General features: G+C 63.7%; 1 non-coding gene across 1 annotated transcript; it reads right to left on the reverse strand.

Annotated features, from left to right (window-relative positions):
• Positions 1–715: 715 nt before the first annotated feature.
• On the reverse strand, positions 716–834 carry LOC131871476 (5S ribosomal RNA). Its single transcript, XR_009369693.1, has one exon. It is a non-coding gene; the product is annotated as a 5S ribosomal RNA (ribosomal RNA).
• Positions 835–6,169: the final 5,335 nt, after the last annotated feature.

Genomic DNA, 6,169 nt, shown 5'->3' on the forward strand with positions numbered 1-6,169 from the left:
GTGCGCTCCAAGGTGCGCAGGTGCGCGCGAAGTCGAAAGTTGGGTTAATTGTCCGGTTTGCCTCGGGTGCGCACCTTGCGTGCACCTTCGCCAGGGTGGGCGCCTTGGTGCGCACACCTTGGCTGGGCTGCGCACCCGGGCGCGCACACCTTGGCACCCGCGTTTCCTTCATTTTAAGTTTTTTTTTTTTACAATCTCTCAAGTGGGAAATTCTATAATCTCAACTTTTTTTGCCTTTTCAGGAAACTTTTGAATGGAGCGCATCATTGGTGCGCTCCGAAGTGTGCTCCAAGGTGCGCACCTCTGGTGTGCTCCAAAGCTCTCTCTAGCTGCGTGCACCTGCCCCGGCCGCGCACCCGGCCCCGCCCAGCTTCGCTCACCTGTCCCGGGCGTCTGGTGCGGAACCTTAGAGTAAGAAACATCACCGTGCACCTTGGCCAACGTGCGCGACTCGACCGAGCGCGCACTGGCCGAGGTGCACACCGATTTCACCTGGGTGCGCGCGCAGCACCTCGGGCGCACCGGGGTGCGCGCACAACGCCCGGGTTGCACCGTGGCCTGTGTGCTCGGGGCGCCTCGGGTGCGCGCTCGGTGTCGCCCCCGCGCGCGCGGTAGTGCGGGCAGCGCACCCCGGCCCGGCCCGGCCCCGACGAGAACGCAAACGGGCAAAAGGTTTATTCAAATAGCATTGCGACGCCCGGCGAAAAACTAAAAAAGGGTGCAACACCGGGACTTCCCGGGAGGTCACCCATCCCAGTACTACTCCGGCCCAAGCGCGCTTAACTGCGGAGTTCTGATGGGATCCGGTGCACTAACGCTGGTATGATCGCACCCGTTATGAGCTTGTCGCAGTGTGTACTTAGCAAACCGCGACCCACGTGCGAATCCACCCCGGCCACCCACCCCCGTCGAGGTGCACACCCTCCCTCGCGAAGTGCGCCCCGTTCGCCAAGTGTGAGCCCTGCCCGGGTGCGCGCACCTTGCTAGGGCGTCGGGTGTGCACCCGGCCCGGCCTACGTGCGTGCACCTGGACGGGGCGTCGTGTGCGTGCAGTGTCCCGTCTGCAACGCGGTGCCCACACACCACCTCGGGCGCAACGACCTGCGCTCACATGTGGGCCGAGTGCACCTTGGTGCATGTTCGGGGCGCCTCGGGTGCACGCTCGATCTTGCCCCGGTGCACCAAGGCGCTCGGTTTGCCCCGGGTGCGCACTTGGTGCAAGGTGGGCACCCAAAATAGGGATCAAGCACCAAAACACAAGTTTCGGGATGCAAAATGGGACCCAAGGACCACAAATGCGTTCCAAGACCCATGATGGGTCCACGAGAACAAAAATGTGTTCCGAGACTTAATAAACAAATATTGGGTTTTAGGAGAAGAAACATGCTCTGATGCCCAAAACGAGAATCGACCCCGAAAAGGCCACAGGCCAAAAGTGGGATGCGAGACAAAAAAAAATGGGACCCGAGGACCAAAATTGGGTTCCCAGGTCGAAGACAGGGCAACCGGACAAGAAACGACCTCTAAGGCTCGAAATGAGTCCCGACGACTAAAACTTGACAAGAAGCACCCATCAGGCACCCAACTCGACACCCATGGGATGCCGACCCACCCGGGCTTCCACCTAGCACACCTTGGCACCCACCCACCCTCGCACCCAACCTCGCACCCAACTTAGCACCTTTGAACCCACATTGGCACTCACCCTGACCCTGGCACCTTGGAACCCACATTGGCACTCACCTTGACCCTGGCACCCACCTTTGCACTCACCTTGGGACCCACCCTGGCTCCCACCTCGGCACCCACCCAGACACCCACCTTGGTTCCTTGGCACCCACCTTGGATCCTTGGCACCCACCCCGACACCCACCTTGGCACGCAACTTGGCTACTTGCCACCCACCTTGGCTCCTTGACGCCCACCCCGACAACCACCCCGTGACCTACCCTGGCTAGGGTTGGTGCACACCCACCCTGGTGCCCACCTTGGCACGCACCTTAGTACCCACCATTTTACCCACCCTAGGACCCACCCCGTGACCCACCTTGGCCAGGGTGGGTGCCTTGGTGCGCACAACTTGCCTGGGCTGCACACCAGGGCGGGCTCAAGATGGCACCCGCGTTCCGTTTTTTTCACTATCTTTCAAAACGGAAATTTTAAAATCTCGTTTTTTTTTTTTTTTTGCCTTTTCTGGAAATTAGTGAAGGCAGCGCATCAAAGGTGCGCAATGCTGGTGCGAACCCGGGAGCGCTCCGATGTGTGCTCCAAGGTGCGGCGTGCACGAAGTCCGAGCCCGGCTTGCCCCGGGTGCGCACCTCGCGTGCACCTTCGCCGGGGTGAGCACCTTGGCTGGGTTGCGCGCCCTGGTGCGCACCAAGGAGCGCTCTGAAGTGTGCTCCAAGGTGCGGCGTGCACGAAGTCGGAGCTCGGTTTGCCCCGGGTGTGCACCTCGGGTGCGCACCTCGCGTGCACCTTCGCTGCGGTGGGCACCTTGGCTGGGTTGCGCGCCTTGGTGGGCACCATGCAGTGCACGAAGTCGGAGCCCGGTTTGCCCCGGGCGCGCACCTCCGCCAGGGTGGGCACCTTGGTGCGCACAACTTGCCTGGGCTGCGCACCAGGAAGGGCTCAAGATGGCACCCGCGTTCCGTTTTTTTCACTATCTTTCAGAACGGAAATTTTAAAATATCGTTTTTTTTTGCCTTTTCTGGAAATTAGTGAAGGCAGCGCATCAAAGGTGCGCAACGCTGGTGCGAACCTGGGAGCGCTCCGATGTGTGCTCCAAGGTGCGGCGTGCACGAAGTCGGAGCCCGGTTTGCCCCGGGTGCGCCCTGGTGGGCACCATGGTGCGCACCAAGGAGCGCTCCGAAGTGTGCTCCAAGGTGCGGCCTGCACGAAGTCGGAGCCCGGTTTGCCCCGGGTGTGCACCGCGGGTGGGCACCTTGGTGCGCATGCCTTGCCTGGGCTGCGCACCAGGGCGGGCTCAAGATGGCACCCGCGTTCCGTTTTTTTCACTATCTTTCAAAACGGAAATTTTAAAATCTCATTTTTTTTTGCCTTTTCTGGAAATTAGTGAAGGCAGCGCATCAAAGGTGCGCACCTCGCTGCCCACCACGGTGCGCAACGCCGGTGGGCACCCGGGAGTGCTTCGAAGTGTGCTCCAAGGTGCTGCGTGCACGTTGTCGGAGCCCGGTTTGCCCCGGGTGCGCACCTCGCGTGCACCTTCGTCGGGGTGGGCACCTTGGCTGGGTTTGCCCCGGCTGCGCTCCGAAGCGGGGTTATTGGAGCGCCGCCTCTTTTTTTGTCGGAGCGTTTGGTGGGGTTTCTCGCATTGGCTCTTCCCAGGCCCGGTTGCCACCCTGGCGCGCACGAAGTCGGAAGTAGGGTTAATTGCCCGGGTGCGCACCTTTGCCAGGGTGGGCACCTTACCTGGGCTGTGCACCCGGGCGGGCTCAAGATGGCACCCGCGTTCCGTTTTTTTCACTATCTTTCAAAACGGAAATTTTAAAATCTCCTCTTTTTTTTGCCTTTTCTGGAAATTAGTGAAGGCAGCGCATCAAAGGTGCGCACCTCGCTGCCCACCTTGGTGTGCTCTGAGGTGCGCACCCGGGAGCGCTACGAAGTGTGCTCCAAGGTGCGGCGTGCACGTTGTCGGAGCCCGGTTTGCCCCGGGTGCGCACCTCGCCTGCACCTTGGCCGGGGTGGGCACCCTGGCTGGGTTTGCCCAGGGTGCGCTCCGAAGCGGGGTTACTGGAGCGCCCCCTCTTTTTTTGTCAGAGCGTTTGGTGGGGTTTCTCGCATTGGCTCTTCCCAGGCCCGGTTGTTGGGTGCGCTCCCACCCTGGCGCGCGCGAAGTTGGAAGTTGGGTTAATTGCCCGGGCGCGCACCTTCGCCAGGGTGGGCACCTTGGTGCGCACACCTTGGCTGGGCTGCGCACCAGGGCGGGCTCAAGATGGCACCAGCATTCCCTTTTTCTCACTATCTTTCAAAACGGAAATTTTAAAATCTCGTTTTCTTTTGCCTTTTATGGAAATTAGTGAAGGCATCGCATCAAAGGTGCGCACCTCGCTGCCCACCTTGGTGTGCTCCGAGGTGCCCACCACGGTGCGCTCCGAGGTGCCCACCACGGTGCGCAACGCCGGTGCGAACCCGGGAGCGCCCCGATGTGTGCTCCAAGGTGCGGCGTGCACGAAGCCGGACCCCGGTTTGCCCCGGGTGCGCACCTCGCGTGCACCTTGGTGCGCACACCTTGGCTGGGTTGCGCGGCCTGGTGGGCACCATGGTGCGCACCAAGGAGCGCTCCGAAGTGTGCTCCAAGGTGCGGCGTGCACGAAGTCCTAGCCCGGTTTGCCCCGGGTGCGCACCTTCGCCGCGGTGGGCACCATGGCGTGCACGAAGTCGGAGCCCGGTTTGCCCCGGGTGCGCACCTCGCGTGCACCTTCGCCGGGGTGGGCACCTCGGCTGGGTTGCGCGCCCTGGTGCGCACCAAGGAGCGCTCCGAAGTGTGCTCCAAGGTGCGGCGTGCACGAAGTCGGAGCCCGGTTTGCCCCGGGTGCGCACCTTCGCCGCGGTGGGCACCCTGGTGCGCACCATGGCGTGCACGAAGTCGGAGCCCGGTTTGCCCCGGGTGCGCACCTCGCGTGCACCTTCGGCGGGGTTGCGCGCCCTGGTGCGCACCAAGGAGCGCTCCGAAGTGTGCTCCAAGGTGCGGCGTGCACGAAGTCGGAGCCCGGTTTGCCCCGGGTGCGCACCTCGCGTGCACCTTCGGCGGGGTTGCGCGCCCTGGTGGGCACCATGGTGCGCACCAAGGAGCGCTCCGAAGTGTGCTCCAAGGTGCGGCGTGCACGAAGTCGGAGCCCGGTTTGCCCCGGGTGCGCACCTCGCGTGCACCTTCGCCGCGGTGGGCACCATGGCGTGCACGAAGTCGGAGCCCGGTTTGCCCCGGGTGCGCACCTCGCGTGCACCTTCGCCGGGGTGGGCACCTCGGCTGGGTTGCGCGCCCTGGTGCGCACCAAGGAGCGCTCCGAAGTGTGCTCCAAGGTGCGGCGTGCACGAAGTCGGAGCCCGGTTTGCCCCGGGTGCGCACCTCGCGTGCACCTTCGCCGCGGTGGGCACCATGGCGTGCACGAAGTCGGAGCCCGGTTTGCCTCGGGTGCGCACCCCGCGTGCACCTTCGCCGGGGTGGGCACCTCGGCTGGGTTGCGCGCCCTGGTGCGCACCAAGGAGCGCTCCGAAGTGTGCTCCAAGGTGCGGCGTGCACGAAGTCGGAGCCCGGTTTGCCCCGGGTGCGCACCTCGCGTGCACCTTCGCCGCGGTGGGCACCTTGGCTGGGTTGGGCACCATTGAGCGCTCCGAAGTGTGCTCCAAGGTGCGCACCATGGCCCTCCAAGGTGCGCAGCATGGCGTGCACGAAGTCGGAGCCCGGTTTGCCCCGGGTGCGCACCTCGCGTGCACCTTCGCCAGGGTGGGCACCTCGGTGCGCACACCTTCTCAATGTTTTCTTGCCTTTTCTGGAAATTGGTGAAGGCAGCGCATCAAAGGTGCGCACCTCGGTGTGCTCCGAGGTGCGAACCCGAGAGCGCTCCGAGGTGCCCACGAAGTCGAAAGTCGGGTTAATTGCATTGTTTTCCCCGGGTGCGCTCCGAGGTGCGCAACATCGGTGCGCACCAAGGAGGGCTCCGAAGTGTGCTCCAAGGTGCGCACGATTCGGAGCTCGGTTTGCCCGGGGTGCGCACACCTTGGCTGGGTTGCGCACCCTTTGTGCGCTCCAAGGTGCGCACGAAGTCGGAGCTCGGTTTGCCCCGGGTGCGCACCTTCGCCAGGGTGCGCACCTTGATGCGCACGCCTTGGCTGGGCTGCGCACCTTGGTGGGCGCCATGGTGCGCACCTTTCGTGCGCTCCAAGGTGCGCACGAAGTCGGAGCTCGGTTTGCCCCGGGTGCGCACCTTGGTGGGCGCCATGGTGCACTCCGAGGTGCCCAAGATTGGTGCGCAACAAGGAGCGCTCCGAAGTGCGCTCCAAGGTGCGCAGGTGCGCGCGAAGTCGAAAGTTGGGTTAATTGTCCGGTTTGCCTCGGGTGCGCACCTTGCGTGCACCTTCGCCAGGGTGGGCGCCTTGGTGCGCACACCTTGGCTGGGCTGCGCACCCGGGCGCGCACACCTTGGCACCC

This window comes from Cryptomeria japonica, unplaced genomic scaffold (assembly GCF_030272615.1).
Source record: "Cryptomeria japonica unplaced genomic scaffold, Sugi_1.0 HiC_scaffold_413, whole genome shotgun sequence".
NCBI lineage: Eukaryota > Viridiplantae > Streptophyta > Pinopsida > Cupressales > Cupressaceae > Cryptomeria > Cryptomeria japonica.